Below are 24,939 nucleotides of genomic sequence, written 5' to 3'. Positions count from 1 at the left end.
CAATTCAGCAATTTGTCCTTATCTTTCTGTATTGGCTCACTAATATTGTATTTTATTATTATCCAAAGTTGTATTGTTGAAGCAAAATATGTACGCACTTTTAATTTCACTGTTTTATTTTTCTGAGTGTGGCTGACACAATGTTACACTACATTGTGTCAAGTGTACAACTGCTCCATATGTCATGCTATGTTCAGCACACAGTGTTATCACAATCTTAACTGCCTGTATTCCCCTCTGCTATGCCTTTGCCCCCATGACTGTACTTCTTCATTTTCATAAAAATTATCAGATTACTTTCCGTAAGTGTCTGGATATTTACTTTCTCACCCAAAATATATGAAAGTGCCCATTTCCCAACATCCTGACCAGTCCTTGATATTTACAATCTCCTTTCATTTTTGCCAATCTGATAAGCAAACAATACCCATTAAATATTTGTTTTGAGGGGCGCCTGGGTGGCTTAGTCAGTTGAGCATCCGACTTCGGCTCGGGTCATGATCTCTGTGAGTTCGAGCCCTGCGTCAGGCTTTGTGCTGACAGCTCAGAGCCTGGAATCTGCTTCAGATTCTGGATCTCCCTCTCTCTCCGCCCCTCCCTTGCTCATGCTCTGTCTCTCTCTCTCAAAAATAAACATTAAAAAAAAAAAAATATATATATATATATATAATTTGGTTCGATTTTCATTTCTGTTGGTATCTATGAGATTGAACATCTTTTCAAGTGTTTATTATTAGTCATTTGTATGTTCTCTTCTATGAATTGCCAACTGTATTCTTAGCATTTTTTTTTTCCTGTTGGACAGTTGGAACATTAATCCTTTGTCTGTTGATACATTGTACATATTTTCCTTTATGTTTACTGATTTTATATTTTGTATTTAAAATTCTTAATTACTTCAAAGTCATAAAATATTTTCCTGTATTCATTTCTAAGTGGTTTAAGTTTGGCTTTTCTTATTTAAATCTTTATTTCTTTTATCTATTTTTTTCACTGGGTTTTATTTTTGGCTTTTTTTCTTTCTCTGAACACAGAGCTCTTAATGGTATCTATCACTTGTTACTTGTATTATGCTGTGCATCTCCAATATGGTCATTGAATCCTGGCAGTATTTTCAAGGTATTAATGGGGAACCGTTGAGGATTTCCAGTCAGGGGAGGGACACAATGATTGACTTAATTATTATAATTTTCTACTATAGTAAACACAGCTCCCATTTATTGAATGCATATTATGTTCTAGGACCTTTATGAAAATAATGTATAATCTTCTTAGCAAGCCTGAATGGTGGTTGATACATTTAAGTACACATATAGGAAAAAAATATAGGCAGATGAATCAAAGAAATATGATTGGCTCCTGGCCATATGAAAGGATGCTCTATTTATCCCAAGAGTGATCGAGGAAATACTAATTCAAATGAGATGGTAATATCAGATTGCCCATTTTCCAGATGCAGAGATTGAAATTCACGATTTAAGCCCGGGCCTGGCATACAGAATGAAATGAACAGTGAAGCCAGATCTTGTGTTCAGGTCTGTCTGACTCCAAAAAGCAAACCACCCTGCCTCTTAACCACTGTTCAACTCAGGTAAATATCCTTGCCTTTCTCTTTCTGTCCACCATATACCACGCCGTTCCTATCTCTATGCTTTTGTTCCCCAAATTCCCTTGGGTTGTAATTCTTTCTTCCTGGGGGCTGATACAGAAACAGAAAGGATTAGAGATTCAGTGGTCAGGTGTGGGAGTCAGTAAGACCCCACGCTGGGCAAAGGAAGGGGGGACATGGAGTTAACACGGCAGACAAACATCCAGGGAGCGTGAGAATCCAGGGTCAAGAGCCACCTCCACCACATATGAGCTCTGTGAGGCCAGTGAAGGTGAATGCTACTTAAGTTTTTATTCTATATATTTGTAAATCTACAAAGTAAAAAGTCATTCTTAATGTGTACAGGTGTTTTATAACTCACTTGATAATTTTAGTGAAATATAAGGCACCTGAAAAATGTTTTTTAAGTGGTAAAATTTTTAAATTGAGCATTCAACCCTTTTTAGGCGTGCGTCTTTTCTGTCTGTCTACACCCGTGCTGGCCAACACAGTGGACTCTAGCAAATGAGGCTACTGAGCTATTGAAACGTGGCCAGTGATCTGTTGTAAGTTTGAGATGCCTACCAGATTTTGACGACTTAGTACAAAAGAGAAGATAAATAAACTTACTAATTTTTTAGTATTTATTGATGATAATATTATCGATATATTGGATTATATGCAACATACTAAAGTTAATTTAATCTGCTTCTTTTTACTTTGGTTTATGTGGCTACGAGAATTTTTTCTATGTATTTAAAAAATTTTTTAATCTTTATTTATTTGTGAGAGAGAGAGATAAAGAGAGTGCACGCAGGGGAGGAACAGAGAGAGAGAGGGAGACACAGAATCCAAAGCAGGCTCCAGGATCTGTCAGCACCGAGCTGTCTGCACAGAGCCCGACGCGGAGCTCGAACTCACGAACTGACTGAGCCATCCAGGTGCTCCACAAGACTATTTTAAATTACGTATGTTGCCCTGCTTTCTATTTCAATTGGAAAGCACCGACATACATAATGCATTTCTGTGGGGCCTGAACCCTGAGTTTCACTGAATGAATTGGTCTCCTTGAGTCCAGTTTTTCCCTTCCTATAATCCATCCTTCCCTTTCCTGCCAGAGTCTACTTCCTTAAACACAAAGCTAGTTTTGTCCACTCTTATGCTTAAACTCCTTTTGTTGGTTTCTCAATGCCTGATGAATAAAATCCAGCCCTCCCAATACAGCTACAAAGCTCCCCCTGGCTTTCCCTGCTTCAGTCCTCAACTTTGCCACCTTAGGAAGGTAAGCCACTCTTACCCCTCTGTGTATGTGCCTGATAATGAAGGTGACATCTAATTTTTTGTTCAAACAATGTGGGACACTTTCCCGATGGGAAGAGGGCACGGTCAGTGACAATATTGGGATAACATTGTTGGCATAAACTGGGATTGGCCCAAGCAAGCCCCTTTTGTAGTCTAGCTTTGCTGAGCCACGAGTCAGGTGCATTTGCTTTTGTTGTTCCTTCTACCTAAAATACTCTTCCTTCCCTTTCCTGTCAGGGCTCCCTTCCAATCATTTCTCAGATTTCATTGTATGCATTTCTTTTAACGGTCCCCCAAGACCACCACCCATTGGGCACTCTGCTGGAGTGATTTCCGGGCCTATCCCGCCCTCTCTCCCATATTATTAGGGCTTCTTCCCCATCCCTCCACTGTTTGTCTATTTCTTGAGCACGTGAAACGTGTCTTTTTCTTGTCGTCTCCCCAGCACCCAGCCCATGGCCTTGCCTGGATTTGGCATTTGAAAAGCGTTTCCAATATTAATTGGCTCTTCCTTCTCATCCCAGCTAAAAGCCACAGCTGCAGAGGTCTGCTTTGTGGGCAGATTGATGGGGATGCCACCATCTTCCATTAGGGATTTCTCCAGCTGCAACTTAACCTCTCTGAGAGTCCACATCTCTGCTTCTGCAAGTGCATGTGCAGTTGGTGATTGTAGGGAATTCTTATTCCCAGATTATATGACAGCGGGCCATACAGAGGGATGAGAGCATGAGAGGCAGCGGGGAGCTATTTGTTGGGACAGTCATAAAACTCCTCGCCTCTCTCTCCTTGGAACACACAGACGGAGGCCGCTCTGCCCTGGGACCTTTCATTAAGGCTTGTAAGCAAAGGACACTGGTGCTCAGCAGAGCTCCTATTGGCCCTGGCATCCTCTCCACACCAGGGATCCCTCTGTTACTGTGCCTGGTGGGGAGGCCCTGGGACTCCTCCTCCTGGCGGAGGTACGTTTACAAAGTAAAAACGGTATTTTATTGAACCTGGAAATCAGAAACCATAATCACTAATGAGATTTATGAAATTCAACCCAAGCTGACTTTGACTTTCCTAATAAAACATAGCTCGCCTTAGCCTGCCCACACTATTGTCATAGTGAAAGCCTCCGGGGGCTAAGGCATGTCCTCTTTGAATTATGGATTGATTAAAAGGAGCACAACGTGTTATTTGAAGGTTGTATGAAGGCTAAATAATCCCATCTGCGTGAGACAGGATACGATATTTTATGCTGTCTACAGAGATTCGTCCAATTATGTTTTATGGTCTAGTCTCAAAGATTCCAGCCTCTTATTTTATCTAACTCTGCAGGTGAGCATTCAGCAGGACACACGCTCCCCTGAGGTAGAGGACATGGGGAAGTTGGGATCTGAAAGTCATAATTCAGCCTCAGCCCGAGGTCGTTTTATGGGATGAGGAACTCCCTTTGAATTCTTCCACTGTACCAAATAAGAAAGAAAAAGATGGGTGCAGATCCTGGTCTGACCGTGGAGGTGCTAGGCAGATCTGGTCATGGTGCAACCAAGGGGGTCCTTTCTGCATCGTGAAAGCCTGACTCAAGTTGGAGGTGAGCTTTGGGGTCAATCATATTCTGTTTTTAGGGCCCCAAAGAGGCTGGTATTGGGTGAGACCTCTATCACACAAAACTTTCAGCAGTTGTCCTTCTTTTATTTTTTTTAAACGTTTATTTATTTATTTTGAGAGAGATAGTGTGATCAGGGGAAGGGCAGAGAGAGAGAGAACCCCAAGCAGGCTCTGTGCCGTCAGCCAAGAGCTGGACGTGGGCTCCATCCCACAAACCAAGAGATCATGACCTGAGTGGAGATCAAGAGTCAAACGCTTAACTGACTGAGCTACCCAGGCGCCCCAGCAGCCGTTGCCCTGCTTAATGCCACATGTATTTGTTTTGACCATTGTTTCCAGATATTTCAACTCAGTTGTTTCCTATATTTATCAGGCTGTGATTTGGCTATTTCCTAACAGAAGGTCCACATTCATAAATTATGGTTAAATAAGTCGGGGCGCCTGGGTGGCTTGGTCGGTTAAGTGTCCGACTTAGGCTCAGGTCATGATCTCATGGTCCGTGAGTTCTAGCCCCACGTCGGGCTCTGTGCTGACAGCTCAGAGCCTGGAGCCTGCTTCAGATTCTGTGTCTCCCTCTCTCTCTGCCCCTCCCCTGTTCATGCTCTGTCTCTCTCTGTCTCAAAAATAAATAAACATTAAAAAAAATAAAAAAAGAATAAGTGGATGAAGGCCTGATTTCTACAAGCTCATTTAATGTCCTTGTTCCAGAAAATAGCAGACAAGGTGAGAAGGGCATTGATTTGTCCTGTAGCTTATCTGCAGACAAGCACGCTCTTTTTCAGAAGCCTACACTTTATTTATTGTAAGATGTGAATTCTGAGAAGCAGAATAAACACTATCAAACTTTCTTCCCAAATGCTCTCATCTGCTTTCTGGGGCAAGTGAGGTGCTTGATTTCAAATGTAAATCATTGAATAAATAATGAAATGGGAGTTACTATCTTCTTAGATATCCTTTTCCCTGCCAAGAATTCGTTGACCCCAGCATGGAGACCTGAGCTGAGCTAGGCCAGTCTGAGCATTTTTCCAGGTCTGTTGAATTTGGGAGAGGAAATCCCAGGTCCTCTCAGGAGGTGAAGTTGAGTGATGAGACGTGCCAAAGCTGTTGTGTCTGGGTTCTCTATCTTGTGGAGAAAGCTTCTGTAAAAGATGGAAGCTGGCCTGCAATAAATGCCAGGGGGCAGGAGAGAGAGAGAAAGAGAGAGAGAGAGAGAGAGGAGAGAGAGAGAGAGAAGGAGAAGGAGAAGAAGAGGAAGAGGAAGAGGAAGAGGAAGGATAAAAGGAGGAGGGGAGGGGGTGGAGGAGAAGAGGACCTTAGTTTCTTTTTTCATAGAGGCTAGTTTTATCCCTGATCTTTCTTTGGTTGTGTGAACCAACACATGCCTGTTATTTCCTAAGCTCATTGAGATCTGATTCTGTCACTTATAAGAACCAACTTCCACGACCAACATCAAAATGAAATCTTCTGCCCCTCTTAGCAAACCCTCTTCCAATTGCCCTGGGCATTTATAAATCAACTTAGTGGATTTAAAAAAAAAAATTCTGACTTCTTTTTCTCCGAAGTCAATAGTCGACTTTCTCAGAAGGACAATATCCCAAATTAGGCTTATTCTGTAGCTAAGAAATAGCCATATTTACTCTTCCCAACTTTTTCCACGTAGGTGATCTCATTCAGTGGTCGCTAAGGCAGACCTATAAAAACCACAGAGGATACTTACAGCTTTCGTGTTTGATAGGGGTATATGTTGGGGCAAGGCCTTCTGAAATGTAGATGCCCAAGACAAAATAAATACTCAAGAATGATAGTCTCTCTCCCCTTTCCTTTTTTCCTCTTCTCTCTATCTGTTTTTAAATTTTTTTTTTCAACATTTATTTGTTTTTGGGACAGAGAGAGACAGAGCATGAACGGGGGAGGGGCAGAGAGAGAGGGAGACACAGAATCGGAAACAGGCTCCAGGCTCTGAGCCATCAGCCCAGAGCCCGACGCGGGGCTCGAACTCCCGGACCGCGAGATCGTGACCTGGCTGAAGTCGGACGCTTAACCGACTGCGCCACCCAGGCTCTCCTTTTTTTTTTTTTTTTTAAATTTTTTTTCAACATTTATTTATTTTTGGGACAGAGAGAGATCCTCTCTCTCTTTCATAGCAGTCCAGAAGGTCTATACATCGTCAAACGAGCAACCGATGGGCAGCTTTACTCCATCAGGGGCTCGTGTTCCTTCTTTCTGATTATTCCACCATTCTTTAGAAAGCTTGTTGAGCTGGCCCATCAGGAAGTACACTTTCTAGCTTATGGGAAAAGGGAAAGAGCTCACACAGAGGACAAGAACGTCTTACTTATGGAAGGGATGTGAAAGTTGCACATATTATTTTTAGACCATTAATGAGAATTGGCATATGGGAGGCTGCAGCCAGGAAGGCTGGGATGTGCAGTTTCTAGCTGGGCAGCCATGGGCCTTGCTGACACACAGGCTGCTAGGAGTTTATTACTAAGACGAAGAAGGGGAGGGGCCCCGGGTGGCTCAACGAGTTAAGTGTCCAACTCTTGATTTCAACTCAGGTCATGATCTCAAGGTCATGAGATTGAGCCCTGCATGGGGCTCAACACTGAGCGTGAGGCCTGCTTGGGATTCTCTCTCTACCCCCCTCCCTCTGTGCCCCTCCCCTGCTTTCTCTCTCTCTCTCTCTCTCAAAATAAATAAATAAATAAACATTAAAAAAGTAAAATGAAGAGGGGAGAATGTGTACTGTGGGACAATTACCAGTCTCTGCCATGTGGTGCTAGGGTATCACTCTAGGGAAGTGAATGTGCTTTCTCCTTTAGCTAATAGATCACTAACTAGAATTTCCCATGTGCTAAAAACACATGAATCGCAGTTTGCTATCCCCTCAGGGTGCTGCCCTCTTTTCATTTTATTGAACACCAGAATTCTATAAAATAATCACTTATACTCAGTGCACCGACTTTCCTACCACCTGCTTTCTCTGTAACCCATGGCAATTCTGTGCCTACGTCTTTTATGAAAAATCTTTCTTTTTAAAAAAAAATCTTTAATGTTTATTTATTTTTGAGAGAGAGAGAGTATGAGAGGGAGAAAGGCAGAGAGAGAGGGAGACACAGAATCCGAAACAGGCTCCAGGCTCTGAGCCATAGCACAGAGCCCAATGCAGGACTCGAACCCACGGGCTGTGAGATCCTGACCTGAGCCGAAGTTGGAGGCTTAACTGACTGAGCCATCCAGGCGCCCCTGAAAAAGCTTTCTTATGGGTCGGAAATGGCCTCCAGTTCCCTTCACTTTGTCACCCGCATTGGCTGCTGTGGAAGATTTTCTCCCCTTTGGAAACACATTCATTAATTCCTATGACTCCGCGCTTGTCTGATTCTTCTACTCTTTTGACTGTGACTCCTCTGCCTTTCCCTTTGACCATCTTGTTCCTCTCACTTTATAAATGTGACATTACCTGTGGGTAACAATTCCAGAATTCTTCTTTACCTACCCTTCAGTGGTTTCCCCGGTGGCTTTGGCTAACTTCTAGGTTGACCTAAATTCCATGCCCATACTCCCTTTGTCTTATTACAATTTGCATTTCCCATGGTCATGCTTACAAAATGATCCTGATACACATCCAAGCACAGCCCCTGATTACTTTCTAGTGACCTAGTGTACTCTGTGACTTCTCTGGTGTATCAGAGCTCTTTGGATCCCAAGGAACAAAAACTACCTGAACAAAAGAAAAGGATTCAGAGAACTATTCTGGGGGCACCCAAAGGTGGGCTGACAGCAGTAACAGACTGGAAAGAGGGGACAGAGCTATCTTTCCTCTTGCTGCTGCTCTGTATGCTCATCCCTGTCATGGCCTCCTTCTCCTCAGAGACTGAACAGGTCCGGGTAGGATATAGCCAATAACAGCTCCCAAGGTTCTTGATTCTCAATTTCCATTATCCAGGGTGAAACTGACTTCTCTCCCCTCTGTCTCTTTTTCCAAAATCCATGGAAAGAATTCCAGTGGAGGTGGGAGAATGGAAGTACTCAGAAGAAAGCAGAGGCATGGTATCCAGAGAGGAAGACATTTTGGGGAACCCACTCTAAACTATACCCAGTGAAGTCAGTTGTCTCTTAAATGCAAGCACTAACACGCATCAGAGCTATACCAGAGTGGAAAGAACATGGTGTTCTCAGACTCAGTGTTAAGAAATCTGCATTTTTTTTTTTTAGCTTGCCAGTATTTTAGCTGCATGATTTGGCAAGTTTATGAGTGCCAATATTTCCATCACATGGAGAACCTTACATCCTGTATTTCTTGTGATAAGTGAATGACATTATAGACACAAAACTGACGAGTTGAGTACCCAGCACATATTAGATACCTAATAAATGTTAGTTGAATCTAGTTGGCCAAGAGGTCCCGAAGGGGAGAAAAGGACGCTGGTCCAGTAAATTTGGGCAATTGCTTTCCTCAGGGCTGGCACATAACACAAAAGTCCTCTTTCCAAATAATTCTCACCTACAAAAGACAGAGTATTAATGCGTGTAACTGTCTTCATCGGGTGAATTGGCTATGGATATTCTATGCAGTGCTTAATTGGCCTTGCCAGTTCATTAGGGATTGCAGAACGATGTCACAACCTTCCAAAGGAAGATGGATGGTGGCCTGCTTGCTCACATAATAGGAAGCTGCACATCAGCTGAAAAGTGCACAAAGAAAAGTTTCTCGGCTTTGTCTGGGCAGGAGAAATGTTTTGGTTCAATTCAAATCAGGCCCGTGGCCTCTTTGCCATGTTGTGCTAGATATAATTCTGTGAACAATAGGGGTGTCTGGAAGACTGGGTGGGGGAATGCAAGAAAGATTATATCCTCAAACCTGAAGGTATTGATTATGTTTGTCTGAGAATGAAAAGAACAAGGACCTATTACTTGGGAGTTTGTTTTTCTGAGGCTTTGGGTTCACAAATGGATGTTTTATTTGTACGCTTTCAATGTTTGACTTCTCCTAAACTCTGCTCCGAAATCCTACTAAGGTTTTGGATGAGTCAAGGTGACACTGAGGTTTGGTAATGCACAAAGTGTATTCCATAAAGCCGGCAGGAGTTTCACCGCTCTTGGGAACAGCGAGACAGAAGGACTGCCCATTTGTGTTCATAGAATTCTTATAGGCTCCCAGTCTGTTTGCTGACTGTGAGGGCATTGAGGACCAGGGGCCAGAGTTAATCACGCGGGCTCATTAAGAGCCCACATTTCACAAGTACTTGCCAGAGAAAGCAGGCCAAGACCTCTAGAACACAGAAGTACAGTCAAATCTATTTTCCACGTGGATCTCTTTTGATCTGCAAAAGAAAAGTCATAAAGTTCAATCACACATACATTTATGCACAGACATATGCATGTATGCATATATGTGCAATATTTTTACACAAAATATATACAATATTGTTTATATAATATATGTATGTACATGCATTACAGAAATATATATGTGTATATATATGTATATATATATATATATATACACATATATACACACACACACACACACACACACACACAAGGAATTGCCATCTGGAGGACAGATCAGCAAGGAAGGCAAGCTGGAACTCTTAGGCATGAATGAAAGCTGCAATCCACAGGCAAAATTTCTTTTTCCTTAGGGAAACCGCAGCTCTGCTTTTAAGGTCTTTCCAATGATTGAATCAAGCAACCCAGGTTACTAGGATAATCTCCTTAAATTTCAGCGAACTGATTATGGACTTTCTTCATCTACTTTTGTACCTTCACAGCAACTGCTGAGATTCGTGTTTGGTTGTGTAGCTGGTGTCATCCTTAAAAACAAAATTGTCATTTATTTTACTAGCAAAATGGGTTTATTCAGGATTAGTGGATAAATTACATTTAGGAATGTTCAAGCTATAGAGAACCATAGGCAAATCTGAAAAGACAAAGGGAAGGTCGGCTTTTATTAGGTTTTGGGAGGAAATTGGGGGGGGGGGCGGATTTTGTTCTGAACAAAATTTATTGGAGAAGACCAAGAGTTTAAAGTTGTGGCAACTTCTCATTGGCTGCCGGCTTCTCGTTGGTTATTGCTGGGGCAGAGAGAGATATCCCTTCTTTTTCTTAAAAGCAGGGGATGAAGTTCCTATGTGAAAAATGTCCTCTCTTGTCAAAGCAATTCTTCTCTTCCTTCTTCCTGCTGGTCACACAGGTTGCCATGAGTGAAATGTGTGTGAGAGCTCCCCCTTTCAGGGCTTCCCAGCACAATTTGTTTTTCCAGATTTTATTTTATTTTATTTCAAGCAATCTCTACACCCAACATGGGCCTCTAACTCACAGCCCAGAGATCAAGAGTCGCATGCTTTACAGACTGAGCCTGCAAGGTGCCACGTCAGCTCCAATTTAAATGAAGTTTCCTTTGGGACACCTGGGTGGCTCAGTGGATTAAGTGGGCTGACTTCAGCTCAGGTCATGATCTCACTGTTTGTGAGTTTGAGTCCCGCGACAGGCTCTGTGCTGATGGCTCAGAGCCTGGAGCCTGCTTCAGATTCTGTCTCTCTCTCTCTCTCTCTCTCTCTCTCTCTCTGCCACAACCCCACTTGTGCACTCTCTCTCTCTCTCTCTCAAAATAAACAAATAAACATTAAGAAATTAAAAAACAAATGAGGTTTCCTTTATTTTTACACTGGGGAGTATAGTTCAGGCAAACTGACACATCAAAAAGACCATCACAGAAATTTAGTTAATAAATTAAGTCAATAAAGCGCAGTGAAGAAGAAATGTCTACCTCATTCAATTCTTTCATAACTTTATTAATATTTACATGCAATGTTCAAATGACATAGTATTTTGTTTAACTAAACAGAGGGTATTACTTCTAGTTTGGAAATATTTGGCCATTATGTTTCTGAATATATTGAAATAATAAAAAATATATAACTATGTTAGGTATTTCGGACAAATTTCCCCCCCTATTTTATTTGAATTACCTAAGTGGGTTATCCGTAGATTGCTTTGCAACTGACTTTGTGTAAAGGAAACAATAGTTATTGGACTGTTTGGGGGTTTTTACATTTATCATCATTCAGTATTCCCAAGAATCCTGTGAGATGGGGGTTATTATACCCATTTTTGTAGTTGAATAAACTGAGGCTCGGAGAGATTAAATAACCTGCCCAAGGTCACAGAATAAGCAAATGGGGTCTGGCTGATTCCAAGGCTGGACCACGTTTACCTATGGCCATTGTCCACTGACCAACAGCAGGCTTATCATGCCATAGGGATTGTAGCAAATGACTACATCTAATATTGATTGGTCCTCTTTGCTTTTCAATATCACTCTAGTCTAGTTTTAGAATTGGATTGAGTTAATAAAACAGAGTAAGCAGCTGCTAAAGTCATGTCCCCTCTGCCCAGAGTCAGTTAACAGGCCTCAGGAAGGGATGGTGGGAAGGAAGTGACCAGAGATTGAATGGGAAGAAGGAAGGGATGAACAGTAAGAATTTAATTAGTCGCATTTAGGCATTCTCCCTGAGGGGTTGTTACTAGACGTGTCTGAGAAATTCACTAAGCTTCTGGAAGAAGGGTGACTTTCAAAATCAGAGTCCCGGAGAAGTCCTAATTCTGAATTTGTTCTTGATTATTTGATTGACATTGGACAAATCACTTTATCTCTTTTTGCCTTCATTTCCTCCCTTGCGAAATGCGGCAAATTTCATGGATCTTGCTCCACACAGTCCTCAAGGGAAGGTGTGTGGATAAAATAAACTGAAAGTTGTGAAAATTCTGCAGCAAATGTCTTTCATTTTAAAGTGCTATGCAAATATGGTGTGCGATTATGGATGCAGGATACTGCCTTCATTTCTTATGGGTTGAATCATTTCCAGCCAAATCCTCTGACTGCCTGTACTCCATCCTTCTTTGACCCTGTGGCCTATCCATGACTGGGGTCTTTGAGATTCCCCAGTGTCACTGCAGCCAGCATGGCGTCCCTTTTAGCTTAATGCTTCTGGAGTAAATTCATAAGCAGCTCTTTTGAAACTAGAGCCTGGTGCTCACTGTCTGAAATATCTTCTGTATCAAAATATCCAGGATAGAGCAGATTCATCAGGGGATAGCATATATAGTGCTCTTTTCCCCAAAGAAGAACTGTGTTTTTCAAAAGAGATGCCTTCAGATTCCCTCCTCTCACCCCCTCCAACCAGTTGCTTTTGGTTGCACTATTATTAGAACCAGCTATAGATGAAACGTTTGACGAGGCTCTTTCTCCCACTTGAGCATTATTCTTATAATCCTCCCAACAAGAACAACCTTAACCTTGATCTGTTGGAACTAAAGATTTTTTTGCCTCTACGTGTTGACTCCCAATTGCTTATGGAAACAACATTGGGGATGAGCCTTGATAAGGACAATTGTCAAGCTGCAAGCGTGATTTTAAACTTGTGATTTTCTGTAGCCAGTAGAATACAATAGAAGTCATGGTGTGTCACTTCCAAGGCTAAGTGCCAGCACTTCCACTGGCTCTCTTGGAACCCTGCCATGTGAGCAAGCCCAGGCTTGCTGGAGAAAGAGAAGCATGTGGCTTGGCTCCATGCATCACACCAAATTTCAGCTGGCCACCTTCCAGGCACGTGAGTAAGATCATCACAGGGATGCCAAGCTCCAGCCACCCTGCCCATTGACACAGACTTAAAATCAAGCCCAGCCAAGATCAGCTGAGACTTCCCTAGATCAGCAGAACCACCCAGCTGACCTGTAAACTTGTAAGCATTAAGAAATGGCTGTTGGGGTACCTGGGTGGCTCTGTTGGTTGAGGGTCTGACTCTTGATTTCGTCTTGGATTATGATTTTTGAGGTTCATGAGACAAAGCCCTGCATTGCTCTGCACGCTGACAGCAGAAGCCTGCTTGGAATTCTCTCTCTCTTTTTCTCTGCTCTTCCCCTGCTTGCACATGCACTCTCTTTCTCTCAAAATAAACTCAATACACTTTTTTTTTGGAATAAAGATATGGCTATTGTTTTAGTCCACTAGAGTCTTAGCCTAGTTATGCAACAACAGATGGCTGATGCAGAGGTCATCATTGACCAAAAATAATGTGAGCAGTTCAGGTATGGAGATGTTATAGCTCTGTTGTTGACATACACTTGGATTTTGTGTTCCTACGTTTCAGTCTAACTTGAGTTTGGCTGATGATCTTGAATGGGCTGTAGTGTGAATGTGAAGTTTTCCTTCACATGGAAACTTGCCTCTGATTCCCTGACTAGCACCAACACCCTTATTGGGAACCCCCAAGCACAGAGTTCCACTGATCAATACAGACTCTTTACGTGTTAGAGATATTATGCAAAGGCCATGCTTTATTTTTAGAGTAATGACATGCCCATATATCGGTAGCAATGGACACTTAAGCAAGGGTGATCTGTCCTATAGATATTGGCTTGGAATATAGAAGAATGTTTAGCCTTCTGTTTCAGTATGGTGAGAAGAACCAATTCACTTCAACATAAATATAAATTTTAAAATAGAGAGGAATCGAACTACATTTTTATAGATTATGAAAAATGTCATCTTCCATTAGTCTTGGCAGTGTTTAGAGTACAGATTTTGAAGAAATGGTAATAAACATGACCATTTAGTAATAACCTTAGCACATATTAAGTTCTTTGGTTCCCATGTACAGAATCAAAGACTGATGAAAGTCAAAGCAAACTATATTCTTATGCGGCTTTGAACAGATTTGTCCATAAAGCAAAAAAAGAGAGTAGTGGTTTGCAGTATGACTGTAGTTATACCTAAAATATTAACAGCAAGAAACAATGAGTTCTATCAGGAGCTAGGGAAAAACTTCCAGAGGGGTGACATTCATATGGGTTATAGAAGCACGAGCAAGAGTCTTTGAGGTCCAGAAAAGAGGAAAGAGTCTCCAGGAAGAGGTATGAGTACATGTCAAGGATAGAAACATGCAAGAGAATGCTTAATTGCACCAAGAACAACAGTATCATGAACACAAACTACCGTGTGTGTGTGTGTGTGTGTGTGTGTGTGTGTGTATGTGCATGCCCGTGTACAAGTGTGTATTTATAGAAAGAAAAAAATATGCATGGGGATTAACAGTGGGGAAGATCAGTTAGCAACGTCATCAACCAGCATTTTTTAGGAAAAAATTAGGTTAACTGAATGAAGCAAGGAGGTACATTAACTTTGTCAGGGCCCCAGCTCCCATGTAGGGCTTTGGACAAAGCCTCCAATAAAACCAGGTACAGTAAATAGCAGTGTGAACCAAAGAACTCATTGCCAGGGATTTCTTTTCACTCTCTTTGAGGAACCAGACACATTATTAGACCAGAGCCTGCTGGTGCTTTATTGTTATTGTCTAATGATGTGAATTATGGGAACTTAATCTTCTCACTGTGAGTGGCCGTATATTATTATTCCATTTGGGGCTGGGCATGCACACTCTGACCTTATTAGCTGCAAGCGGACCCCAGATCCAGCTCAGTTGTACTTCCCTCGGGAATGGCAACCAGCCCATTAAAAGCCCTGCCTTCCAGTCCTTGAACACATGGAGGTAGACAGTGGGTTTTGAGTCAAGGAAAGGCAGGAAATAGAAAGCAAACTGTTTTTCTTACTTCTCATTAAATCTCTTACCTCATGCTGTCGTAAACATGGGTCAGACTCAGCCCTTGGTCAGGGTCCTATAATTGGCTTATTGTAATTGGCTGCCTGGAACGCCTGCCCCAGGTGTAGACAGAGTAATGACCTGAAATGCTGGCAGGGTCTCCTGGATTTTGACATTTGCTGCGTGGGATCTCCGTATGTTACTGCCAGTTACTGAAGCAGGAGGAGAAGGTACAGAAATTTCAAGTAAAATTAGCTGGAATTCCATAACTGGTTATTCATTGTCAGTTTTCTCTTTATTTCCTTTTTTTTAAGTTTATTTATTTTGAGAGAGAGAGAGAGCACATGTGCACAGGAGAGAAAACGAGTGGTGGAGGGGCAGAGAGAGAAGGAGAGAAAGAGAATGCCAAATAGGCTCCACACTATCAGCACGGAGCTTGATCCAGGGCTCGATCTCACAAACTGTGAGATCATGACCTGATCAGAAACCAAGAGTCAGACGTGTAACTGACTGAGCCACACAGGTGCTCTGTCAGTTTTCTCTTTCTTAAGGGAAAGGCTGAGGTAGGGTAGATTCAGGTGGTCTGAATCTTTTGGGGACTAGAATTGGGGTCGGGGGGGAAAAGGGATGTTCAAAGGTAAACTTAAGAGCTGAGTTGGAAAGGAAAGTCCAAAACAGAGTGTCAGAGGCAAATAGTGTTAAAGAAGCAATCAGAAATCAAGGTGGAGAGCCAGAGATGAACCTCAGAGAGACTGAAGTTCAAATCTTAATGTTGCCATGGATTAGCTTGGAACCTTGGTGAAGTTCTTATTCAGTCTTATTTCTGCCCATCTATTAAGTTCCTTACCTGGTGAAAGACCTTCAGTTTCTTTTACAGCAGATTCAGATCTCGCAACATAATTATTTTTACGCATGAGTCACTGCTCTGGGTCTTCTTCTGTGGGTTTGAAATTGATCAGCAAAGACCTAAGTTGTAGGCAGTGCTTTCCCCGGCCCCTTATTATCAGGTTGTGTTACCTGCTGAGGCAGGATGAAGGCTGCTTCTGCCAGTGATTGTGTGTCTGTGCTGTGTGCTCTCAGGTACCCATCGGGATGCACATACAGCAGTGTGGACACAGATTTTCTCTTATTTCACCTTAACAGGTAAATGACCAAGTTCCCAAGACTGTTTTCTGTTCAAAAACTGTCACCCTTTCTCCACAGAGATATAAGCTGATGTCAGGCAGATTGAGGGCAAGGGGGAAGAGGCACTTGTTCCTGGATAATTCCTTTATAGCTTTGAGAATAAATTTAGGAACTGGGGGAGAAAGGTATGAGCTCACAACTCTCACTTTTTGCAGATGTTATTTGCAAACCTTCCTGATGTTCACTGCCATAGCTTTAGGGCCAGATCAGCATAGTGACATTTAAAAAAAAAAAATGAGAATTTTAATTGTAACATTTGTAATGTTATTTATTTTTTTATTTTTTTTTTGGTTCATTTGATCTCAGGCTGCCTGCTAATAAGACAGCTGTATCTACTCAGTGGTGTGCAAACACTTCTATTAGGTAAACCAAGTTCTGGCATATTCATTCTACTTATGGCAAAAGGATCTCTGTCTTTTGATTAGCCTCATACCCCGATAATATTCCTTTACAACAAATTGGATTTACGTCATCTATGTCCTTAGCCTTATCTCTCATTCCCCAATACACAAACCTTCTACTTGAACCAGACTTAGCTTTCTTTGCTGGCAGCAGGTGGAGTCACTGAGATTTGAACCACAGGTTCAGGGCTGACCCATTACTGAATTGGTCCTGCCTGGGTTGAAGAAGTATGTTGTTAGCTCCACCTCTACCTATAGGTGGCATCAAGGAGCCATCTTGCTGTTCTAGGTTTCTCTAGCTACCTGCAGAGTTCTTTTGGACCTCCCCATTTCACTAAGCTGCAACCTAACCACTGCCATGTCTGTTTCGTTCAGACATAGAAAAAATGTCTTTGGCCCTTCACTGGTTGGGTAGCATGGTATTGTCTGAACATTTAAGTGAGTTGTCGACATTTACAATGTGGGGTTCTGAGACAAAAAATATTCCGATTTCTAGATCAGATCTAGAAATACTCTTGCTTTCATTGTTGCAAATGGCATTAAGCGGATGGATCTGGGAGCCACCCTCTCGTTTAGAGGGGGTACATGCTCATTGATCCACTCTACACACACTTAGCCTGGTGCTGTAGATGGGTGAGTTCACCGCCTCTGATCTGGTTCATATGATTCCATATATTTTGGACCATACATAGAAACCTATTGCATTGACATGGTTCGCATGTTACTTCTGGAGCCTTGTTCAGAAGCTCAGCCTGCTTGGCTGGAACACTGGCCACTTGCTGAGCTCTTGCTGACTCTCTCTTCCAGGGTCAGCACAACTGTGATCTTTCTGTCCTGCTCAGGAAAGATACATTGCATTGAAATGAGACAGACTGTAATCTCTTCAGTTGGCAGACAGCTATCTAAACCTTTTTCTCTCTCCCTCCACTCCCTTTGTGAGACCTTCTTGGCTACTGATATTGTATGAATACACAAAGCCTGTACACTCTCATTAGATTTTTGGACAATGCCTTCAAGAGTGTATCCTACAGGCTGGTCAATTCCCTAAGTCCAGTTAAGCCCATGCCCAGATCCCTTCCCTTGCTGCTCAGGCCACTACTGAAATCTCAGCAAGCCTTGTAACAAAGCTCAGGGAGTGGGACCCAGTCACAACACAGAGATGTGACCAGTGTTTTTATCCTGTTATGCCTCCCTAGAAAACACACCAACTCCCACCGTTTCCAGGCTACCCCAGGTCCTGGCATCCTTCCTAACTTAAATCCTAGCTCCCTTGTAGAGTTTTAGTTTTTATTTATTCAGTTAGCAAGTATTTTTGAGGGCTTCTATGTGATGGAGTAAACAGAGGTGGCAGAGGTTTAGGGTAGAACAATACAGGTGAAATCTCTACTTTAATGGGAACGTCACTCTAGTGGAGGAATCAGCTAATGAGCGACAAAGCACATAAATAAAAAATAATGATTTCAGAGACTTTAAAAAGTGCTGCTAATAAAATAAACAGGGCAATATGGTGGCCAGTGGGGTTAGACAGAAACAACAGAAAATTTAGTGACTCTGTGTAGCGGTGACATTTGGATGGTGTGACCTTATATCAGTTAATGTGATTTCGGTTATAACAGCAAGCATTCAATCATCTTAAATAATCGGATTTTCTTCTCACATGAGAAGATTGTGGAAATTAATAAAAGGAAACCTCATTTAAAATGGGGTCAGGAGGCTAGAAGGGGGAGCTCTCGGACACTACCACTCATGGTCAACTGCAGACCGAAGAGGAAGACCTTGCAAGTCCCTACTATTTTAGCTCCTGTGCTAGAATCTCAGCAGGAGCAAGGAAAGCTTTTTTCAGCCCCCTCCCCGGCTGCCCCGGCAACAGCCCAGCCAATGAGAGACCGACACAACTCAGCCAATGAAAAGCCGCTAAGCTTCCAACTCCCAATTTACTCCAGTGAACTTTTTGTTTTTAACAGCTTCCCAACTTCCCCCCTTTTCAATGTAAAAGCGCTTTTCTCTCCTTTGTTCTCAGGACTTGCCTATGGTTTCCCTGTAGCTCGCTTGTCTGAGGTTGCTATTCCCGAATCAACCCATTTTTGCTGGTAAACTAACTGGCAACAGTATTTTTTTAATTAAACATTTTTTTAAAATGTTTATTTATTTTTGAGAGAAGAGAGAGACAGAATGCGAGCAGGGGAGGGGCAGAGAGAGAGGGAGACACAGAATCCGAAGCAGGTTCCGGGCTCTGAGCTGTCAGCACAGAGCCTGCCGCGGGGCTGGAACTCATGAATCGGGAGATCAGGCCCTGAGCAGAAGTCAACGCTCAACAGACTGAGCCACCCAGGCTCCCCTGGCAATTGTATTTTTAAGGTTATGGGGATATACATAGGTATGGCAGCCTCCACACGTGGCACTTTGGGGATTTAGCTCCACTTCCCTGAAAATCTCCCAGCTCTGACTTCAGCCTCTTGGGTTCAGCCTCAGGCTGGTTGAAAGATGGCTGCAGTCAGTGTTCAGGCTATCCTATCCCCATACCTAGGTCATCTGGAAGACAAAGAAAAGTAGCAGCTCTCCCTGTGTGTCTCTTTCACCAGCTAAGAATTCTTAGGTTCTTAAGAGAGATGTCCCCTCACATTTCGTTGGCCAGGATTGGGTTTTATACACCTTCCTAAATCCATCACTGGCAGGGGGAATAGGGCAACTTTGATTGGCTTAGATCAGGGATCAGCAAAAGTCTTCTGTAAAGGGCAAACTAATACAGTAAGTCCTCTCCCCATCCGCGGGTCTGCTTTCCACCGTTGTTACCCACCGTCAACCGTGGGTAATGACTCGTCTGATATATGTTCAGAAGGTCGGTAGAGCCAAACTAACCCTTGGACACAACACCAACGTTATTCACCTCACCTCATCTCATCACTCAGCATCTTATCATCTCACATCATCACAGGAAGGGTGAGTATAGTGTAATAAGATATTTTGAAAGAGACCACACTCGCATAACTTTTATTATAGTATATTGTATACTTATTCTGTTTTATTATTAGTTGTTGTTAGTCTCTTACTGTGCCTACTTTATAAATTAAGCTTTATCGGGAGCACCCTGGGTGACTCAGTTGGTTAAGCATCTGACTTTAGCTCAGGTCATGATCTCGGGGTTCAGGAGGTCGAGCTCCGTGTTGGGCTCTGTGCTGACAGCTCAGAGCCTGGAGTCTGCTTCAGATTCTGTCTCCCTCTCTCTCTCTGCCCCTCCCGCACTTGTGCACTCTCTCTCTCTCTCTCTCTCTCTCTCTCTCTCTCTCTCTCAAAAAATATAAGTGAACATTAAAAAAAGTAAATTAAGCTTTATTATAAATATGTTTGTATAGGAAAAACATAGCATTTGGTACTATGTGGTTTCAGGCATTCCCTGAGGGTCTTGGAATGTATCCCTATGGATGGAGGGGGGGGGGTTCTGTAAATGTTTTCAGCATTGTGGACCATGAGATCTCTGTTGTAACCACTTATCTCTGTTGTTGTAGCACAAAAGTAGCCATAGACAGTATGCGCTGGGATGAGTGTGGCTGTGTCCAATAACATTTTATTTACAAAAGCAGGCATTGGGTTTGACCATCAGGCCACAGTTTGCTGACAGCTGGCTTGCAGTTGGGATTTGCCCATGGATAGGGTGACTATACGATTTTTAGTCCAAACCAGTGTTCTTTGACATTGAAGGGGGATGCCATGACTTTTTAAACTTAAACAATAGGCATAAACTGGGACTATTCTAAAGTCATCCTGTGGGTCATGTGAAGGAGGGATAAATACCTGAACAACACTGGATCCTGACAGTAGTGGGGCCTTGCCGCTGAAGTGGCCAACAGTGTGTGCAACAGGTGAGAGGCAGGAGATGGGTCATGCAAGAGGTGAGGGAAAAACACAGGTGAGGAAAGAGCAAGTCCAAAGGAAGTGATGAGCCGACAGGGTGACAGAGACAGGGAAAGGCCACCTGCCGGAGGGTGGTGACCACCAGGAGGGAGTTCAGATGCGTTCAAAGAGGAGCAGCTATTCAGACCACAGGGGGCATTCGGACCATGGTAAGAAAGTTAGCAGTTATTCTAAGTGCAGTCGGAAGCTGCTGGTCGGTTTAGAAGTGTGGCATCTCCTTCACATTAGGAAGATGCTCTCGCTGTGTGCAGAACAGATGGTAGGTGGCCAACGTGGAAACTAAGGGAATTGTTGGGACACAATTAGAGATGATCACGATGGACAAGTTAGCAGTGAAGACAGAAAAGTGGGTTGGTTTAGGAAATCTGTTTTGAGGAACATGAAAAGGATTCACTGAAAGATCATGTATATGTGCCTGTGGGGACTGTTGTGGGTGGGGCAGGCATGAGGAAGAGAGTAATTATATTTGTATAACATTTATTTCCTGCCAGGTGTTTGCACATATTAAATCATTTGGCTCTTTTTAGCAACTCTGTACTTTATTATTCTCATTTTTTTAAATAAAGAATGGAGGCACAGAGTGGTCAAGCTACCTGTCCAAAGACACACAGCTGGTAAATGGCAGAGCCATGATCTGAACTTGGACATCTGTCTGGCTGCAGAATGCATGCTTGCCCTTCTTATGCTGTTCTGTTTTTTTGTGCTACATGTGCTGTCCTTACGACATTCCTGTGACCTAAGGATGTGGGTTGAGCCATTAGTTGGAGCTATACTCTACTGAGATGGGCGGAAACAGCACTGCCCCAGGAATAGCCTGTCCCTGCAGGCTATCTGTGAGCCTGTCCCGCAGATCAGAAAGATGCATTTGGCAATGTCACCAAATAAGGTCATCTCTTAATTCTTCTTTAATTGTGTTTGATCACTACTTGATAGTTGTCGAGTTTATCGCATTATTTTAGGTCTTGGCTCTTTAGTGGCCTGGATGCTCACTGAGGAAAGAAATGGCATCTTTTTCATTTACGTATTACATCTACCATGTAGTTCTATTATTTGCATGCAGGAAATCCTCATTAAATATTACTTCATTTGATTTGGAAAGCCCTGGACTGCTTATTTTCTAGCCATTTAATTATTTAACTTGAGACTTGCTAAAATTTTACACATTGCCTTTTAGTAGGAGCCTAGAGAGAAAACACTACCGATTTGAAAGCCTTTTCTGAATGTTATGATATTCTTAAATTTAATTTTACCTGTTCGCAGTTTTTAAGGTTTTTAAACACTTGAGTTTTAAATTTACTTTTCGAATTTAACTTTTCATTGCAAAACAATTTCAATTTCCAAAAAAAGTCACAAAAATAGTGCAGGGAATTCGCTTGTACTCCTCACCCAGACACCTTGAATGTTTGCATCTTACAACCACAGGTACAACTCTTTATGACTGATGAGCTCTCCTTCCTCTGGAGAGGCTGCTTTACTGTGCTGATTATTTTCCACTCTCCTGTTTTCCCCCTGTCTCTGTGGACACTCCTCTCAGACTCTCTTGCTGGCTCCTTTCCAATCCTGTAACTTCTTGGTGCTCCTCGGGGCTTCATGCTCATTCCTCTCCTCCTCTCTAGTGACTTCATTCCCTTGATGATATCATGCAGGCTCTTTTAAACATCATTTATCCTTGAATTTATATCTATCATTCTGGCATCTCCCCTGAGCTCCAGATTTCTATATCAGCCTCCTTACTGGACTTTTCCACCACTGTTGCCTAACAGATATCGTGTATTTAATATGCCCAAATATGACCTGTGACCCCTTCAACCAAACCTTCACCATATTTCTCATTTCATTAAATAACACCATCATTTACCATATTACTGAGGCCCCAAACCTCTGCTTCAATGTCCACGTATTCTGAGAAGTCTTTCCCGACTACTCGATCTGGATATCTGGATCCTTTTATTGCAACATGAACAAGGTGTCAGCTCCATAGCTGTAAGGACCTTGTTTATTTTGCCCAGTGCCTGCCAGACTGCCTGCCATATAGCATCACCCCCATATTGTTTGTAAGTGAATGGTTGATGAAGGAACATGCACTGGACAAAATAAAATTCAATAAATATTTCTAGTAACTCTTAGGGGGTTTTTAAAAATTTGGGTAATCTGTTCCAAAGGCAGTTTCCAAAGCCAATGTATGTTAGTTGTAAATAATGTAAAAATGCATATACAGTTAATGCAAAGAAATTTGCTTTTACTCTTCTGTAAAGCTTTGTAAAGCATATAGCTTTGATACTTTCTTAAGATACTATGAATGATATTCTTCTAGGACAATAAAAAATGTATACTACCAACAACTAATGGTGAAAGAAAGCCTCAATGGTAAAACGTGAGAAACTTAGCAATAAAAAAAAAAAATAGCCACTAAAACTATTGTTATATAGCATTTTCCAGGAACTTCTAGCAAATGCGATAATACATGAGGAAAACAAGAAAAACAAATATGTGTGTGTGTGTGTATATGTATATACGTATATACATATATACATATATACATATATACATGTACATATATGTATATACATATATACATGTATGTATATATATACACACATATAATTCTGTATTTATATTTATATATAAATATTTATATATTTATATATTTCACATATATATGTATATATTCATATTATATATTTATAATATATAAGATATATAATATTTTCTTTATATTTACTTATAAATATATGTCATTATTATATATATTATTTAGATATCATTATTATATCTATGTCAATATCTATATCTATATCTATATCTATATCTATATCTATATCTATATCTGACTAAAAAAAGTAATGAGACTACCAGCTAAAGACATTCACCCACAAGAATAAAGAACATGGACGATCTTTTGGAAGCACAAAAGGTTAAGGTTGATCATCTCTCATGCAACATTCACTTATAGACCCAAGAAATGTGAACTCTAGGCTTCCAGAAGGAAAAATAGTGAAGCAAACTAATTTTTACTGTGGATCCATCAAAAGGCTCAGAAATGGGAGACAGTAGGTATGGGTGATACGGACCTTAAAACAGGAAGAGGGATTAAAAGGCTGTGTAAACTGCCCAGGCTCTCCCCATCCTCGCCCACATACATGATTGCCCTTGACTACTGTGGTAGCAGAAGACTGAATGTTTTCTCTGCAGAGGATATCTGTGGAAGCTCACAGCCTCAGTGGAGAGGGTTAGTACAAGAAGAAGGACGTAGGTATACATTCACTCACCAACTACGGAGATCTTTACCTTTCCTCTCTCTTGGTGGCCCTTGAAGACAGAGGACCAGTTGGTTTACACCCTCCAGTCAGGAGACCATAAGAGGCTTTTGTAGTGAATTTGACCAGTTCAAGAGGAAAGACTAAAACATATAACACTGGGGAGTTCCAAAAGAACTGGTTCAATCAGATCATCCCACTGTGAAGACATCTACTGGTGTCCACAGTGTTTCCAATCAATTTTTTAGTTTTTGTTTCTAAAATATGAGGGAACACAAAGATCACATCTACTGCAAACGTTAAAGGAACTTGAAAGAAACAAATTGTTTCAAGAGATATTTTTATTTATTTTTAATTTAAAATTTTTTTAATTTACTTTTTTCTTCACGTATAATTAACTGCAGTGTTAAATTTGTTTTAGGTGTCAATATGATGATTCAATAATTCTGTACATTTCTCAGTGCTCATCATGATGATAAATGTACTCTAATCCCCTTTATCTATTTCGCCCATCCCCCCCCCCCCCTACCCTCTGGCAGCCACTAGTTTGTTCTATTTAAGAGTCTGGTTTTTTGTTTGTTCATTTGCTTTGTTTCTTAAATTCCATGTATGAGTTAAGTCATATGGTATTTGTCTTTCTCTGACTGACTTATTTCACTTAGCATAACACTTTCTAGATCCATCCATGTTGTTGCAAATGGCAAGCTTTCATTGTGTGTGTGTGTATGTATGTGGCTGAGTAATATTCTATTGTATATATATGCCACATCTTCTTTGTCCATTCATCTATCAGTGGACACTTGGGTTGCTTCCACATCTTGGCTATTATAAATAGCCAACTATAAATAGTTGATTAAGTGTCTCACTCTTGATTTTGGCTCAGGTCATGATCTCAGAATCTGTTGAGTTCAAGACATGCATTGGGCTCCACACTGATAGCATGGAACGTGCTTGGGATTCTCCCTCCCCTGCTCTCTGTCTCTCAAAATAAATAAACTTAAAATAAATACAAAATTTAAAAACCCACCCAACTCTAAAGAATGGGAGTAAAATCAAATAACATTTTGCAAGCAAAACAGAGCTGTAGGAAATTAAGA

The 24,939-nt window shown here is 41.7% G+C and overlaps 1 long non-coding RNA gene across 1 annotated transcript in view; it reads left to right on the top strand.

The window, feature by feature from the left end:
• LOC121045146 (uncharacterized) overlaps window positions 1–24,939 on the top strand; it is a 45,377-nt gene that overhangs the window by 3,691 nt on the left and 16,747 nt on the right. The window contains exon 2 of the long non-coding RNA XR_005797607.1: window positions 1,454–1,591. This is a non-coding gene — a long non-coding RNA (uncharacterized LOC121045146). The remainder of the gene's footprint in view (window positions 1–1,453; window positions 1,592–24,939) is intronic.

This window comes from Herpailurus yagouaroundi, unplaced genomic scaffold (assembly GCF_014898765.1).
Source record: "Herpailurus yagouaroundi ecotype Mexico unplaced genomic scaffold, PumYag 189, whole genome shotgun sequence".
Lineage (NCBI taxonomy): Eukaryota > Metazoa > Chordata > Mammalia > Carnivora > Felidae > Herpailurus > Herpailurus yagouaroundi.
The sequence above is the reverse complement of the archived record's forward strand: the minus strand, read 5'-3'. Positions and strand labels throughout refer to the sequence as shown.